Here is an 18795-nt window from a genome sequence, read left to right on the forward strand (position 1 = left end):
AAAAAGAATACTAATAGGGACAAAAAAAAGTTTAAATTTAGAAGATTTTAGAAAACTGTACTAGTTTGCTAATGCTGCACTTAACCAACAGAAATTTATTGTCTCACAATTCTAGACTGGCAATCCAAGATCAAGGTGTTTGGGTTGGTTCCTTGGAAGGGCTGTGAGGCCTGTCCTAGGCTTATAGAGGGCTGTCTTATGTTTCTTTACATTATCCTTTCTCTGTCTCTGTTTCCACATTTCGTCTTATGAGAATACAAGTCATATTCAGTTAGGGCCCACCCTAATGACCTCATTTTAATTTGATTACCTTTAAAGAACCTGTCTCACATTCTGAAGAGTGGTTTGGACTTCAATATATTAACAGGAGAGGAGGACACAATTCAACCCATAATAAGAATCTTGCCAGTAGGGACAAGGGATCCTAGCGAGTGTTGTCTATGGGAGGTGTTCACAGTGGTGCCATTTCATTGGGATCCTGTACTATCAGTAACATCCACACGCTGAAGATACATATGCCTAAGGGCTGCAGTGGTCAATGGGAAGACATTAGAATCCTTTATTTTATTCTTTGAAAAACTCTCAAGTCTGCCTCTCATTATTTCTTTTTATGCCAAATCTACTTTTCATTCTTCTGAATAAAATAGTGAAAACCTTTGTATTTATATGTACTTATTTGCTTATTTATATGTCGTACTGGGGATTGAATCCACAGGCCCTCTACCACTGAGCTGTATCTCTAGCCCCCTTTTTTTTAAAATAATATTTTTATACCTTTATTTATTTATTTTTATGTGGTGCTGAGGACTGAACCCAGCGCCTTGTACATGCTAGGCAAGTGCTCTACCGCTAATCCACAACCCCAGCCCTCTAGCCCTTTTTTTGAAAGTTCATTTTGAGATGAGCTCTAAGTTGCCCAGGCTGGTCTTGAACTTGGTGATTCTCCTGCTTCATTCTCCCCAATAGCTGGGATTACAGGTATATACCACTATGCCCAGCTATTTTTAAATCTTTAACAGTCAGCAAGGGGCTGGGGATGTGGCTCAAGCGGTAGCGCGCTCGCCTGGCATGCGTGCGGCCCGAGTTCGATCCTCAGTACCACATACAAACAAAGATATTGTGTCCACTGAAAAACTAAGAAATAAATATTAAAAAATTCTCTCTCTAAAAAAAAACAGCAAATATTTATTGAGCAAGTCACCGCGAATTTAGTGAAGAACACAAAACCTCTATTTTATGAAGCCATTAAAAAGAGATTTTATAAATAAACCCACAAGTTGTAGGTGATATGAAGGGTGATTTATGGAGACTAACTAGAAGAAGGGGGAACAGGGAAGGCTTCTCTGAGGAGATCACATTAGAGATAAGACTGGAAGGGTGTTTCCCCATTTCCTCACACCCAAAACTGGTCACTTTGGCTTTGAGTGCTTCTAATTGTGTGAAAGTGAAAAGCTGTATTTGGGGCAATATGGAAGAGTCAGGGAACCCACATTCTTTTTTCATATTTATTTTTTTTAGTTGTACATGAACACAATATCTTTACTTCATTTTTTTATGTGGCGCTGAGGATTAAACCAGGGCCTCACATGTGCTAGGCAAGCACTCTACCACTGAGCTACAACCCCAGCCGCCTTTTTTCATTTTTAAAAAAATTTTTTGTAGTTGTAGTTGGATAGAATGCCTTTATTGTTATGTGGTGCTGACAATTGAAAACCCAGTGTTTCACACACGCTAGGCAAGTGCTCTGCCACTGAGCTACAACCCCAGCCCAGGGAACCCACATTCTTAGATGAATAAATACTATTAGATTGTGAACTCAGAGCAGAGACTACCTCTGTCTTTTTCTTGTAAATTGTTATCTAGCAGAATCGGCAGTTGATAAAAGATTGTTGAGTTTTTTTGGTGTGTGTATGTGTTTTTAGCAAATGATTATTTAAGGTACTTAATGTTTGGAAATGATACATTTCTGAAATACATGTGCTGTTTGAAAACCAATGGCCAGAGATACTGTGGATGTCTGCCTTAGCAAGTAAACTGTAGATAATGGTGACTCAGTTGCCCCCAGAGCTAGTGTTGCCTTCATGGATACTCCTGGAATTGCATAAAAACCTCACCTTCCACGAACTGAAAAGAGTACATGTAGAGCCCTTGTACCCTGACTTAAAACCTCAGGTCCTTTTGTGTTGCATGATACTGTATTTCAGTGGTCTGTGGGTTGAGCAGGTACTGAGTAACTGGCCGTATGTAGTCTCACCTTGCTGATGGATGTGAAAATGAGTATTTTCGCTTTTATAAAAAAACTCTCATCTCACGGGTGTGTTGGCCATTATTTGGGCATTATTATTGCTTCCCCTCCTTCTTGGAAGCATACACTGGACAGAAGAACTACCTGTCTCCGACTATATGTCATCTTTTTTGTTTTTACAGACCAGAATGGTCAGAAGCTGGGAAAGGAGGCAGCCAGAGCTTCTCCTTTGAAAAACTGAGTAGTGACTGCTGCTGAACAGACGCATCAAAGATATATAGCTGCTCCCTGTGTGACTCTGATGGCTTCTTCCCAGAGTAAAACTCTTGGGAATCCACCTTAAAATCATATTTTACCCCTTAGCTGGTTAGGTATTATGCTGTATTCTTTTTGCCTTTATTTTCCTGGGTACCTCTCCATTAGTCCTATTTTTCCCCCTTTGTCTCCCTACAAGTGCTTCCCATTTCCTCACACCCAAAACTGGTCGCTTTGACTTTTGAGTGGTTCTAATTGTGTCAAAGTGAAAAGCTGTATTTGGGGCAATATAAGAAAGTGCTGTTCCAAAGGCTGAGTGAAGCCAAAAAGGGCTATCACTGGAATCACTGAGATGGGAAAGGGTAAAAGCCTTCAACAGGAACTTAGGCCTAGGTCCAAGGCCAGGAGAAACCAAAGCCTGCATTTTAAACTGGACACGCTTAGACCAAGAGATACCTGGAGGGATTGTGTAAAGATCAGCGATGGAGAGATTGAAATAAAGATCCATTGTGGTTCAGGTGAAGCCAGACAGTTTGACATCGTGAGAGCTTGGAGCCCAGTGGGAGGTTGTTCTTGTGAGCTTTGGTTCATCTGGCTAGGATGGGGTGGCTTCTCAAGGAACTAAGCTTTACTGAATATCTCTTTGTAGAGATTCAGAAATCCTAATTTTGCCTCTATCCCACGTTTATTAAGTTTTATATATTTTTAAGTTAAAAATATGTGTACCTTTATTATTTTTTTCTGATTGCAAAAAAACTCATGTGCACAATAAAGTAAAATTGAGATAGTACAGAAATGTTTGATGTAAATGGTGAAAATTTCCCATGACTCTTTCCTAAAGAAAAATCAGTGACAGTTTACCGTAAATTTTTTGTATGTTTCCATGCATGATACACATGTACACACATGCATAATTTTTATTTTTTCATTTTTGTTGCAATACTGGGGGAACCTAGGGCCTTGGGTATGCTAGGCAAAAGCTCTACCAATGAGCCACGTTGTGGCCCTCAGGCTTAATGTCATATTCATATATATATATATATATAAAATATTTTTAGTTGTAGATAAACATAGTACCATTATTATATTTATTTTTATGTGGTGCTGAGGATCAACCCAGTGCCTCACACATGCTAGGCAACAAGGCATAATTTTTCTATTCTTGCTTTCCCCCCAAAAAACAAAATGGTTTTATTTTTTTTACATACTTGATCTTGTACTTTTTTCATGCTTTTAATGGTTGTGTAAAATATTCTATACAGTGTATATGGGTGTGCCACAGTCAGTATAACTATTTGCTTTTGAGGAGTATATGTACTGTTAATAGTGACTTGGTGTCACAGGCACTACTGCATTGAGCATCCTTGCACTTTCTGCACTCTTATTAGCATTTCTCTAATAGCTTCCTACAAACTGAGTGGCTATATCAAAGGATACACATGTTGAAGTTTTTAATAGCTGCTCTCATATTGCCCTCCAAGAATATTTTAATTGTCTATACTCTTGTCCCTGATGTCTCTTGTTAAGACTGAAAAACCTATCATTCTGCATATGAAAGTAGTATAAAAACAAAGAGAACAGGTCATTATTATCACAAAATTCAGCAAGATGGTTACTGGGGAGCGTGTGTGTGTGTGTGTGTGTGTGTGTGTGTGTTGAGGGGATGATTGTTGTCAGGAAATGAGCCTGGGAAGGAGGCTCCTGGAGAGCTCGTAATGTTCTACTTCTTGACTTTGGTGATTATTTTTTTTTTAATTTATTTTTTTTAGTTATTGGCGGACACAACATCTTTGTTTGTATGTGGTGCTGAGGATCGAACCCGGGCCGCACGCATGCCAGGCGAGCGCGCTACCGCTTGGGCCATATCCCCAGCCCTTTGGTGATTATTTTATGGGTATTTGATTTATAATTATTTGTTAAATAATATATTTTATATATCTACATGTTATATTTTACGATAAAAAAAAATCAGTCATTCTTTTTACAATATTTGTAATGTACACCTACTATGTATGTTCTGGCCAAAGAGAGATTGCAGTAAAGAAGGTAAATTCCATGTTCCAAAGGGAGGGTGACAGTAAAGAAGGAAACACATAAATAATACCAATCAGGTAGTGATAAGTGCTGTGAGTGAAATGAAGCTGGGTAGGAGGCAGAGAGTGGTAGCTGTAGGAATGGCTGGTTTTTGATAGGGTTGTCAGGAAATTTGGGGGGAGGTGAAGTTTGAGCAGAATAAAAAGGGGGAGAGTATTCCATGCAAAGAGAACAGGATGTAAAAGCCTAGGAATGAATAGAAAGGTTGTTGTGACTAGGGTGCTGTCAATTTGGAAGAGGGTAGATGAGGTCATAAGGATTGGCAGTGGCTGCATCTTGTAGGGCCTTGCCAGCCGCGATACAGAGCTGGGCTTCTTTTGGGGGTCTGGGTGCTGGGAATCAGCAGTATGTTTTGGGCAGAGGAGCATTGTGACCTGATAAATGTTATGAAGGGGTTACTCTAGCTTTTGTGGGAGAATGGATCAGGGGACCGAAGGTAGAAGCATGAAGATCTGTGAAGCAGCAGCTCTGCAAGTGGAGATGATGGTAGCTTCGATCATGCAGGTGTTGAGAGCTGTTAGTTAGATTGGATATGTTTTGACAGTGAACCAGCAAGTTTTCTAATAGAACAAATGGGTGTGGGAAGGGGGATTAAGGAAAGATAATCAAAATGACTCTTAGATTTTTGTCTTGAGTTGCTGGAGGAATAGGGGCTTTATTAACTTGAGAGACAAAAGACTTGAGGAGGGAAGAGGGGTAGGCTGAGGTATAGAATCAAATAATTCTTTTTGGACTGTTTGGGCTTCCCTTTAAACATTCATTTTAGTGTCAAATGAGTCAAACAATGAGAATTCTGTTGCATGGAGGTGGAATATTGAGTTAATTTCTACAGCATATGAGGTCTTTCAGGAGCTGAGACTGTTCTGGTATTCCCATTAGTTTGTCACCCAAGAATTTGCTTACTCAGAGTCTCTGACTACAGATCAGAAGAACCCCCACTCCAGCTCTGCCCCAACCCCTATACTCTTAGCTCCTAGAAGAGCCACTCTTTGGGGATCCTGTCTAGGAGGTTGATGCAAGCAGGTGCCTTGTTTCCTGCCTGTTGGGTGCTGTCTTGACAGAGAACATGGTTTGCACACTAGCTGAAGTTAATCTGTCCGGAGAAGACTAATTTTCCTCTGAAGAGTAAACAGCTCATTTTGGATTAGCAGCTTTGCATTGGGTGCACTCCTTGAAGCAAATCTCTCGGGTTCCTTTTTCAGGGTTAAAGGCTTTAACAGTGTTACTTTTCCTCTGTTGGGAGACATGTTGCTCTCCTTGTTTCTGGGACAGTTTACAGTGAACAACAAACAGCTGCTTATCAAAAGTGGTGTTAGTTGCTAAATGGCCTTTGATGCCTTTCCAGGTGAGTGTCATATTACTTGTTTTCTTAAAGCTTACTTCACTTACAGATGATGTTGTGGGAAAAGACATGATAATTTTCAGCCAACCTATCCTTGAACGAAGTTATGGAAACAAGTTTATAAGCCCTGGGGATGCAGCTCAGTGGTAGAGCACTTGCCCAGCATGCATGAGGCCTTGGGTTCCATCCCCAGCACTGCTCAAGAAAAGAGATTATTTTCTAACCAAATAATGGTGACTTTTCCAAAGGTCACTCACATATATGACCTTCTCTGATCTCATCACCACCTGCAAAGGAAGGTGTGGTAATCATTATTTAGCAGATAAGGAAACTGAGGATCAAAAATTTAGTGGCCCTTTCCCAGGGCCTTACAATGGTTACAGATTAACCACTGGCTTAAAAATTGGTTTTTGTACATTTTCAAGGATGGGTAGTCAATCAGAATAAAATACTTCTTTGTGTGCTTTTTCTATCTTGTTGGTTTCACTGTTTTTTTTTTTTTCAACCAAGAGATTTTATTGGGGGGCTGCCTAAAGGAGAAGTTGAGAGCAGAGAGAAGAGGAGGTGGGCAGAAAGAGAGAGGAGAGAAAGAAGAGGAAAAGGGAAGAGAGGAAGAGGGCAAGTTTCATTGGTTTTTTTAGTTGATATTTGCTGGGTAATACTGTTTTGGACGCCCTTTAACTTCAAAGTCACTGGGTAAAAGGAATATAGAGGTTTGGGATTTTGTTTTAGCAATTTCTGTCTGATGTCAAGGTGTTCCAGAAGGATTAAAAGCAGTGTGCTGAGACAGTCTCTTCAGCTGAAACACAATAGGGACTTTTGTGAGTGGGAGTGTCCTCTGAAGATGGCACTCCAGTATTACTAGACTGGAACTGTTTTTAATTAGTAGTTAAACACACTGGCTGGTAGCTGCTTATTCTTTGAGCATGTAGGTGTATTTATTGGTAGAATCTTCTTGATTATGTGAGCCTGTTCTTAATTATTTACCCTGGGAGAGCCATGCCTGATTTGAATCTTCAGGTTGGTTTTATTGGTTATAGCTGTATATAGTTCTGCTTTTCTTTTTTAAAAGAGGGGAGCTTAAGGTTTAAGCATATTAAGTCTTAATTTTGGAGGGTGTAAGGCTGAAGATTCCTCTAGAAATAGATCTTCATGTTGATAAAATCAACTTAATACGATGGCAGTTTGCCTTTTTGACATTGAAATCTGGAATACCTCAGTCCCTGTGGACAGCTCAATGGATCGTTATCAGAGAGGTAAAACAGTTAAATGAGCTGCCCTTGCCAGGTGTAAGGTGGAGCCCCCAAATTTTGAACTTGCCAGTTGGGTTGTAGATGGTAGGAAAGTTGGAGTTTATAGTCAGAGAAAAACATATGGGTAGCAGACCATACACTGTTGGGTTACCTACTTATGCTGGTCAGCCTCTAGATCTGGTCCCTAAATATTATTGCTTTGAATAATAAAATATTCACTGAATAAACAATCTCAGCAGAAAAGCAGGTGATACTTTGACACTGACTACATCTTCCCCATTTTTCTTCATTAGTCTGAGACAATGATCCAGTGCTATCTTACAATTTAGAGTTAAAAGAGAAATTCTAGTCTATATCTGGATCAGTGATTTGTGAAATGTTATGCAAATTTATTGTTTTTAAAATCTGTAACACTTTGAAGAATCATACCAAAACAGATGTCATGTGCTCCCTGGTGATAGCGGCCACACATTCACTTAGCTCGTGAGAGACTTGTCTGTGGCTCAGCTTGCCCTGTCTGTGGCTCAGCTTGCCCTTGTGGAGGCCTCTGCCATCTCTGTTAACTAGAGAGTGTCAAGTTGGGCTGGGGTTGTGGCTCAGCAGTAGAGTGCTCATCTAGCATGTGAAAGGCCCTGGGTTCAATCCTCAGCACACATAAAAATAAATAAATAAAATAAAGGCATTGTGTCCACACAACTAAAAAAATAAAAATTAAAAAAGCATATTGTTGGGCTGGGGATGTGGCTCAAGCGGTAACGCGCTCGCCTGGCATGCACGGGGTGCTGGGTTCGATCCTCAACACAACATAAAAAATAAAAAATAAAGATGTTGTGTCCAACGAAAACTGAAAAATAAATATTTTTTAAAAAATTCTCTCTCCTCTCTCTCTCTCTCTCTCTCTCTCTCTCTCAAAAAAATATTGTGAGCAGTACACAACTGGTTGCATCTGAATTTTTAAAAAATTGTTTTCAATGTTTAAAACCAAAACTAAATCCATAAATATATCAGTATTAAGATTGCCACTCATTATCATTGTCCTGCAATTTCAAATCAACTTGAAAAGGCCTCTTTGCTTTTATTGAGTTTATAAACTTTATTCATTTAAAGTTTTTAAATACTTAACATTAATATAAGATTGATTTATCTTTTCTGTTTATTGAGGCTTCTCATCAGATTTCATACAGAAAAGGGCTGGGTTGCCAACAAAATAGCCACATAATTTAGAAAACCATTGGTTTAGGTCAGTGGTTCTTGGGAGTCATAGGTCTCCAAGAGGTGCCTCAGGAACAGTTGTGAGAAGCTGAAGGAGACTTTAAGCTGGCAAATTCCTGCTCCTTTCCCCATTTTCATTTCAGCCTGACCCTTTTTATGTTTTATATCTTGAAGTTCTGCTTAATATTTTATTTGGGGAAAAGGGTAGTTTTTCAGCTATGTATTAAAAGAAAAAACTGATTTGCAAATCATTATCTATTATTAGTTAAGGAAGATGAGCCCCAGGGAAGTTAAGTGACTTGCTAAGTCCGCAGTCCTAGTCTTTTACTACTTCCAGTGGGGCTTTTATTGGCTCAACAAGTAAAACAAAGTCATCTCTGTGGGAATAAATAATTCTGATTGAGAAAAAGGGTTGTATTCATGGGGCTGGGGTTGTGGTTCAGCGGGAGAGCACTCGCCTTGCATGTGTGAGGCGCTGGGTTCGATCCTCAGCACCACATAAAAATAAATAAATAAAATAAAGGTGTTGTGTCCAACTACAACAAAAACCAAAATATTAAAAAAAAAAAAAAAAAAAAGATGGGCTGGGGATGTGGCTCAAGCGGTAGCGCACTCGCCTGGCATGCACGGGGCACTGGGTTCGATCCTCAACGCCACATAAAAATAAAATAAAGATATTAAAAAAAAAAAGAAAAGGGTTGTATTCATTTTTTGTAGAGAGGTAAGCATAGTTATGGTTTTGTCAGTTAATATTGATATTGCTGTAACAGATAAATAACCAAATCTTAGTAGCTTAACAGAGGAATTAAAAACTGATGTTCCTGACTGGTGAGCTGTGCTCACTTCAGGCAGCTCTCCCCCTCTGTCTTGTGACTGCTATCTTTAACAGGTGGTTCCAAGGTCATAGAAGAAAGGAAAAAGCTTGGAAGGTTTCTATGGGCTGTGCCTGGAAATGGTGCACATTGCTTTGATCCTCATAACTGAGTATGGCCTTGTGATCCATCACAAGGCCATACTCAGTTATGAGAAAGTCTGGGAAATATAGGCCTGCTCTGTGTCCTGGAGAAGGAATGGATAGGTGAACAACCAGAACCTCGGCTACATCAGTATCAGTAGAGTCCTGAAATTCCCTTCCTGGGCTTGAATTTTCTGAAGGGGTTAGAGTGGCAGGTTACAAAATCTTTTCATTTCTAACTAGGTAGGATTCTAAGGCAGACATAGCGTATGTACACATACACTGCTCTATCCGAAATAGAGAAGCCTTTTAGTCTTCTATACTCAGATAATATCCGATAATCACAGAGTTGGATGAATTCCTTGGAAATTGATCCAGAATCCCTAAAATAAAAAAGTAGGTATCTTTTTCAGATTGCCTTAGGGTAGGATAGACCTATTCATAGTTACGTTAGGTAGGGTAACACCAACTGTCATGATAGCTAAGCCCTACCATCTCAGTAGCTTCACATAAAAGGAGTTTATTTCTCATTCCTATTAAGAGTTTCTGTTTAAATATAAGAAGAAAAGTAGCATTGTGCTTTAATGGAAAGAATTAGCCTGGAAACCAGAAGACCTGGGTTTTTGCCTCTGCTTCATCACTAGCTTTCTGACTTTGAATAAATCCTCATTCTGGACCTCAGTTTCCCTGTCTGTGACCCTCCAGACATCCGAATTTTGTGCTGCTTAGGAGAAAGAAGAAAGAAGATTGTGGAGGGCTGGGGTTCTCATGTGATGTAGTACATTGTAACTCTGTCAGGTTTGTGATGCCACTTTCTTTGCATGCAGAACATATTCCAACTTCTCTGAGACTGGGGTGTCTTCTCATCCAAATTCACTGCCTCTGTATATGGAGAAAGTAGAGGTTGAGATGACTGTGTCTCACCAAAATTTATTTTCCATTCCATTTCATGACACATAAGTACTTTCCATGCATATGATGGGTGGTATTGGGAGTGAGGAGGTGTTGCTATGCTTTTCCTGTTTGAAGCGATATGTCTTAGTTCTGGGGTTTTGTGAGGCTGACACTCCCCAGCTCTCCACAGGTAAGTCAGATTTTCCACATTGCCCTCATATGCTTAGTTGCATTCAGTGCTGTATGTTTGTCATTTGCAGAGCTGGAAGAATTCCCCTTACACACCTCTCGTCATCAGTTGCTAGGTTACAGCTTTCTACATGGTTCCCGTCTGGTGATGTTGCTATGAATACCAGTTATTCCTTCTCCTGTGACACTTCTAGTCAGGTTCAGAGTGCAGGCAAGACGTAACTATGATGTCAGAGAAGTCATAGCAGGTCTTTCCTTTTACATTAATGATTAAGGCAGATATTGCTTCCATATATTCTAATATATAAATTAAAAGCGTGAACTGAATTCTCAATACAGTTTATCACTTAGGACCTGTTTTCCATCATTATTGTACAGAAAAAAAGACTAATGGTAAGGAATATGAGACCTGCTGTACTGTGTGTCCAGCTCATGGTCCCCACAAACCAGCATCCCACCACATATGGTGGTGGCAGTACATGGAACATAATCATTATCCTTGATATTGCCCACCAAAGGTAGGAATATTTGGGGATGCTTTATATCAAACTCTTAATTTATCTAAATGATAGAGCCTATGGTCTGAATTTTTGTTTGTATTTTGTTTTTGTTGTCTAAATTTTCTTGTCACTTAATGTTGTGCCTCATGTTTGTTTTCCTCCTAGGTTTTTTGTTTTTTAGTACCGAGGATTGAACCCAGGGTTGCTTAACCACTGAGCCATATCCCCAGCCCTTTTTTATATATTTTATTACAGTCAAGGTCTCACTGAGTTACCAAGTGCCTCACTAAGTTGCTGAAGCTGGCTTTGAACTCCCAATCTTCCTGCCTTAGCCTCCCAAGCCACAGGGATTACAGGTGTATGCCACCATGCCCGGCTTCCTCCTAGGTTTTAGATAACCTGAAGGGCAAAGACTGTGTCTTTAACTGGTTTTTATCCCCAACAATGCTTAGTGCCATGCATTTGGCAGGGATCCAAAAAAGGCTATGAATTTATTCTGAAGACTGAAAGAGTAGGCGATCACTAATTTGACTGTAAATTTTAAGGTTTTAAGATGGTGAGAACCCTTGGTATTTCGGTTGTTGAAGGATGAGGTTAACCTGTGTAATCTAGCCTGACCCTTTGATCTCACAGTTGAAGAAACAACCAAGGCCCAAGAGGATATGAGTCATCGAAGGTCAGAGAGCCAGGGAAACTATGGTCAATGCAAATGTGTTATGAAAATCTTTGTCAAATAACAGGGTTAACAGTTTTTTCAGTAAAAAATAAATGTTTACTGAAACAATAGGTTTTGTTTTATACAGTCTGTTTACATAAAAGGCTGCAGACAGACATATATTATTGAAGAGGAACTTCAGTGTTTAACAGGAGCTCTTTGAAGAGCATACCAGTTATTATTTCAAGTCAACTCAAAGCCTTGCCTTCTACTTAAATATTTGACTTATTTCTCAAAACTAAATTGAAATTGAACACAATGTGGTAGAATTGAGGCCAGTCTTTGAAAATTAACATCCTGTTTCAAAACTGACAGAGTTTGAATTAAAAAGCCTTTCTTTTCCTGTGATGGTTTATCCTTAAAGTGAAAGGAATTTGTGTATATAATAGTCTTTTTTGTTTAAAAACAAAAAACAAGAAAGAATGAATGACAATGTGTCTTCCAAAACATGGGGCCCTTTAAAGGTGTTTGTTGGGGAATTAAACTGTCAGCTGGAGAGACTGACTTATTAGGGTGATTCAAGGTGAACTTCCCCACCCACACAGGACCAGAGAATTCATTGAAGAGTCGGCTCCCTCCCCCTTCCCTTCTCACTGGCATACTTCTTTGCTGAAGGATTGATTGATTGATTGATTGATTTTTTAGACAGTTTCTTGCTAAGTTGCTGAGGCTGAGGCTGACCTGGACCTTGCAATGATCCTCCTGCCTCCTCCTCTCCCCACCCCCCCCCAGTACCTGGTAACAGCCACCCTCTTGGGAAGTTCCCTGGGCCCCCAAGGCTAAGCTCAGTTTCCATTTCCTTCACGTGGCCTTTGTTCTTCTGCTAGCACCTTTCTTTTGTTTTTTACACTCTGCATCTGTCCTGTTGACTCTGCTCTCTGGGCACCTCCTTCTGAGGGCTCAGCACCTTGTCTCAAAGTTCTTAAGAGTTAGAACTAGACTCAGGAGTCAGAAAGCGTGTATTACTTAGTTCTGTAGTTGAACTGTGTAGTGCATTGGACTGTTTACTAAAAGGTTTACTCATCAGAGAATTAATGTTTTACTTCCTTTAACACATACTCACTTACTGAATTCCTTTGCCTTTCTCTCCATCACTGATTCCCAGTCTTTCAGCATAGACTCCCTGCTTTTTAAAACTAATTCAATGACTTTTCACAATATTTTGAAACAGCCTTATTGAAGTATAATTTAATTATATTACAATTCAGCAAATGTATAGAATTGTGCAGCCATTGCTGAAATACAGTTTTAGAATATTTCAGTCACCCCAGAAAATTCCCTCGTACCTCTGCAGTCAGTCCTCACTCCTGTCCCCACCTGCACTCCCAGGCAAATAATGATATGCTTTCTGTCTGTACTGATTCCCGTTTCTATTTCATATAAATGGAATAAGGCACTATGTAGTCTTGTAGTCTTGTGTTTGACTCATTTCACTAGTGTATTTGTGAAATTCTAGGAGTGGAATTACTGTATGGTATGTCTTTTTAATATTTTTTTTAAGTTGTAGTTGGATACAACATCTTTATTTATTTACTTTTATGTGGTGCTGAGGATCAAACCTAGCGCCTCGCACTTGCTAGGCAAGTGCTCTACCGCTGAGCCACAACCCCTGTCTCTTAACTTTTTTAAGATGCTGCCACACCGATTTTCAAAGAAGCTTGTACCATTTTACATTTCCACTAATAATATATGAGGTAGTTTCTTCACAAAAGAACATTTAGACATAAAAAATTGTAGACTTGATATTTTTAATAGATGTGTTAGCATTGATAGATTGATAAAAAAAAAAAAGTGCCAAGTGATACATTGTTAGGGTATGTTCTCAGTAGGATTTGTATTCTGTAACCACAGCAGCATCTGTCGAGGGGGTGTGCTCAATCTGCAATACCTTCACTCAGAGCAGCTTGGTATCCCCAAAGGATCCATGGCTTTTAAATTGTGAACCCCTGATAGATGACTTGTTTAGAAACAAATGTAAGGTATCTTAGGTCTTTTTGGGGGGAGGGCGGGTACTGGTGATTTAACTCAAGGGCACTCAACCATTGAGCCACATCCCCAGCTCTTTTTTGTATTTTATTTAGAGACAGGGTCTCACTGAGTTGCTTAGTCCCTCACTATTGCTGAGACTGGCTTTGAACTCGTAATCCTCCTGCCTCAGCCTCCCAAGCCGCTGGGATTACAGGCATGCACCACCTTGCTCGGCCTCTTGTGTTTTTTTATGCATCATCTGTGTAATAGAAACCTATATTGGGGGCTGGGGATATAGCTCAGTTGGTAGAGTGCTTGCCTTACATGCATGAGGCCCTGGGTTCAATACCCAGCACCACCAAATAAAGAAAAGAAACCTACATTGTAAAATTGAAGACTACATGAAAATGTATCGAGCCTCCTGACAATTGCTTAGTCAGTAGTGGCTGTTGTTGGTGGGAATTGTGGGCTGAGAAGCTATCAGGTACATTCTGACTACCTGAGTCAGACTAGACCCATAATGATCTCTTTCCTCAAAGCTCTCTTGGAATGGAGACTCATAGATACCTGCAAATACTTGTTTCTATGCTTGATCCCTCTGACTTCAGATTGCTGTTTGTATCTACTTATTTTCACCTTTTTTTTTTTTCTTAATAGGAATCTTTTCTCCGTGTATTCAGAGTGACTTAGTAAATAATAATTCTTTATTCTAAAGCTGTAATTCTCATTTCTGATTGCTCAACAGCTGAGGAGATGTTAAGCCAAATACCCATCACTGGGGCCAACCCAGAGAATTGATGTAACTGCTCTGGGATGTGACCTAGGCATTGGGATTTTTAATATCAGGTGATTATATCTTGTAGCCAAGGGTGGAAGTTACTATTTTAGTATGAAACCAGGATTGGGGACAGCTGTTCTTGCCTGATTCAGTTTCAGCAGCTGATGTTACAAGTATCTTATTAATTCCTTCATCTGTAAGGAACAAAATGGACTCTTGGATTTTTTTGTTAGATTGACACCATGCCATGGAGGACCCTCCCAAGTAAACTTTTCTTCCTCCTAAGTTCCACAGTCAGTGTCTGGCCAGGAAGTTGTGTAGAATAAAAGCAAAAACCTTAAGCCTTGCTGAAATTAGGGCGTATTTCATCTGTCACTCTTTCTAAGAGGCAGTCTAGCATAGTGAAATGGGCACAGGTTTGAGTACTAAATCAGGGTTTACTTTGGCTCTTTTGTTTACTGACTGTGCTGGTTGAGGTTCAGGGAGCTTGAAATTGTATATTTTCCTCATCTGAAAAAGTAGGAATCATAAAAAAGTAAAAGAATCATGCAGGATGCCTTTTAAGGTTGTTTGAGTTGTGGATGGTATAAAGTACTTACCTGGTTTAGTGAATAGTAACTGTATTTGAGCTACTGTGTTGCATCTCACCAACTAGGTATTAAAGCTCAGGGACTAGGAAACTAAGGACTGTCTTAGACTTATTTGTATCTCCAGTGCTATTCATTGTATCCTGGGCTCAGAATGTTATAAAACTTGATGGTGATATAGAAAGCAGACAATTAATTTCTTTTTTAAAAAAAAATCCAACCGATAAGTAATTAACAGAGATATAGCATTATAACAGTGGTGCTCAGCAATTAAGTGATACTACCCATTGTTTTAATGGCATTATAACTTCATTTTTGTTTAATGAAATTCATTAATTCATTCAAAGTTATGTAATGTCATGCAACCTGGGACAAAAATAGTAGTACCTTAGTATTTAGCAAGAGATGTTTCAGTAGTAACAAGTATGATATAAGTAAGAGAATGACTATGAAGGATAGCAGGAGGAAATACCCTCAAAAGCAAAGAGGTCAAAATGGATTAGGTTGGATATAGTAGGAGTAATGGGCACCTGTAGTACCAGATCTTAAATTCTATTTATTCCTTACTGAAAGGAGCTAAGGTTGCTCACCAAAACAGCTAATTCCAGGTCTGAAACAGGAATTGAGCCTTAGCTGACATGTGTGTCAGACGCAAGGATGCTTCCAGTCTAATGGAATAATCATTCCTCAATTTAAAACAAACTAATGAGATTGTGTCAAAAGGATACAGAAGCCAGTTTAAAGAGATTTTATTGGCCAAAGGGGGGACAACTGGAAAATTGGCTGCAATTGATTTAAACATACAAATGTAGAAAAATCCAAAAGTTTATAATAATATTCAGAAAAGAGAATGTTCCCCCAAGGCTGGGGGTGTAGCAGAGTGGCAGAGCACTTGCCTAGCATGTGTAAAGCTCTGGGTTCCATCCCCAGTACCACCAAAACAAATATAGTAAACCAAAGAAGACTATGTGAAAGAGGTAATCTATGGCCCACAAAGCTAAATGTTCATTTTCTGTATCTTCCCAGAAAGCTTGTCAACTCCTAGGATAGAGACACAAGTCTATTGACTTAACAGCAACCAAACAAATCCAGAAAGTGGACATCCCATAGGACAGGTACCTGGGTCTATTCAGTTTTCATAGAAAAAGAGATATAGGATGGGAATTTAAGATTAAGAAGGATTTAAGAGACATGAAAGCCAAATACAATATGTGGATCATTGTTTGAATAAATTAGCTTCCAAAGATACATTGGGGACTTCGGCTTCTAGCCAAGCTGAACTAACAGACCAAATTTGCCTTCCTACCAAAACAACAACAAAACCCCAGAACCTATATGAGACAGTCTTTTTAAGGCACTAGGCATTGGGCAGTGAGGGATAGTGATCCCTGAAATAAGAGGTGAGGCATACAGTTTCCCTCAGCTTCTTAGGCTTTCCAGGCTGAGGCACCAGAGGCAGGGTCTAAAGCAGAGCCCAGTGGACTCCCTCAGCTGATGTGGAACTGATCCTTGGGCATAGAGCAGGGTACCAGAAAGACAAGAGACAAGAACCCCAGAGACCTGCAGAAGGTCTCTCTTGAGATGCTGATCAATAAATCCATGTAAGCAAATGACTCAAGACTGGGAACTCAAAGGGAATAAAATGGTTTCCAGTGCTCACGGGGTAATAACAAAAGTGCTTGTTGCTATCAGCCAGACAGGAAAATTTCATAATTCATGGGGCATTGGGTAGAGAATACTTTGGAAGGTCTTGCCTCAGTTGTAGGAAGTAATTATGGATGATCCAGAATGAGTACTTTCTCTGGACCAGCCTGACAAATCTTTTTTTTTTTTTTTTTAACATTTATTTTTTAGGTGTAGATGGGCACAACACAATGCCTTTATTTTTATGTGGTGCTGAGGATCGAACCCAGGTCCCGGACGCTTGTGCTACGCGAGCGCTCTATGGCTAAGCCACAATCCCAGCCCAGCCTACAAATCTGAAGGATCAAACTAAAGTAGTTTAACTGTATCCCATAGGAAAGGTCAGGAAAATCTGTAAGAACACAAAATATCCAATACCCTACATAGTAAAATTTGTAACAGCCAGCATTCAAAGATTATCAGGCATGGAAAGAAGCAGAAAAATGTGATCCATGAAAAGGAGAATAGTCAATCCACTGAAACTGACCCAGAGCTACAGATGGTAGAATTAGTATAGAAGAATATTAAAGGAGTTATTATAATTGCATTTTTGTATGTTCAGAAGTTAGAAATGTGGAATACATAAACACAGACCAGCTTCTAGATGAAAACTGCAGTGTCTGATGAAAAATTCACTGGTTGGCATTAGTGGCAGGTTAGATACTATAGAAGAAAAGATGAGGAAATTTGAAGGCATAGCAATAGAAATTAACCACAGTGAAACACAGAAAGGAAAAAAGAGGGGAGAAAAATGTCAGTGAGCTATGGAACAACTTCATGTAGTCTGATGAGTATAATTAGAGTCTCAAAATAGAAGGGGGAACAGAATAAATACTTAAAGAAGCAGTGGCTGAAAATTATTCAAATTTGATGAGAAGTATAAACCCATAGATCCAAGAAGTTCCATAAACCCTGAACTCAAGAGAACTATACTATGTCAGTTATGAATTTTCTACCCCTTAGCTCCTGATGTATGCTCCAAAATATCTTCAATATGTGCTCTAAAATAATTCCATGTAAGTCATGATGTTAAATTTTCTTAGTGCAGGTTGCTGAAGAGAGCCTCTAGGAAACAGAAGCTCCTATTTCTGCCTTTTCTGGTGCAGGCTGAGGTCAGAAGTATGTATGTAAGGACATCTGGTGGAACATGTCCCAGAATGTGGCCCCTCTGCAGGGATTGTACCCTTGTCCTTTCTTCTCTCTCAACCTGTAAACTAGAGCACCCATATCACTCTGTGCTCTGAAGACTTCTTTGCTGCACTGACACTCAGACCCCATGTAATTGATTGCTGATCACCTCTGCCACCTGTGCTTTAAAGATGCACAGTTTATCGTGTATCAATTATATATCACTGTTTTTAAAATAAGATATAGTAGTATAGTGGAATACTCACTGGGTATCAGGATATTAAGGAATTTTTTTTTTTACTTTTTATAGATTGAAATGGTATTATAGTATATGTCCTGTAAAAACCACATTCCTTTTTCCATATCTGTCTCTTAAGTCTTCATATTAAAGGATTTTTGTAGAAATTCACAAGTGCTGCTTATCAATTTTTTCTGAAATTCACATGAATTTGCATTTGTAGAGACAACATCCTAACTTGATTATGTAGAGATGATATCCTTATTATGATTTATTTTAGGAAAAAATGACAAAGCAAACAGTGTAAAACATTAACATTTAATACTTTGATGTGTTGGGCATGCCAGCACTCATAGAATATTTTCCCTAGTTTTCTATATTCTTAAATTTTTTTCCCATCAAAAAATTTTGATGAATTTAAAAGAAAATAGTATGTCACTTAGAGCAGTGGGTTATAAGCTAAATAGGTGAGAATGTGGAAGATGATAAATAGAAGGCTTTGCCAAGTCTAGACCAACAAGAACTAGGGACTCTTGAGGAACAGAGCAAACACAGTAGATTTTTAAATGCCCATAACAAGGAAATATAATAACAACTGAGGCAAAAGCTATGTTTGGCTCAGAAGGTTTTATGGGCACCTACAGAAGGAAGGCCTAGTCACGGTTGCAGCTTCCCAATACTCCCAGCATGTGTTGGTGTGTCTGCTTTGCTTCCTCGATGACTCTGTGGCTGAGCTCCACCTACCTGCCCAGCGTGACT

General features: G+C 39.3%; 1 protein-coding gene and 1 non-coding gene across 4 annotated transcripts in view; both read left to right on the forward strand.

Moving 5' to 3' along the window:
* Nucleotides 1–18795, forward strand: part of Bicdl1 (BICD family like cargo adaptor 1) — a 94323-nt gene that overhangs the window by 20477 nt on the left and 55051 nt on the right. The window lies entirely within an intron of this gene.
* Nucleotides 13911–13983, forward strand: Trnav-uac (transfer RNA valine (anticodon UAC)). The gene has a single exon. It is a non-coding gene; the product is annotated as a tRNA-Val (tRNA).

Source organism: Marmota flaviventris, chromosome 1, assembly GCF_047511675.1.
Source record: "Marmota flaviventris isolate mMarFla1 chromosome 1, mMarFla1.hap1, whole genome shotgun sequence".
Classification (NCBI taxonomy): domain Eukaryota; kingdom Metazoa; phylum Chordata; class Mammalia; order Rodentia; family Sciuridae; genus Marmota; species Marmota flaviventris.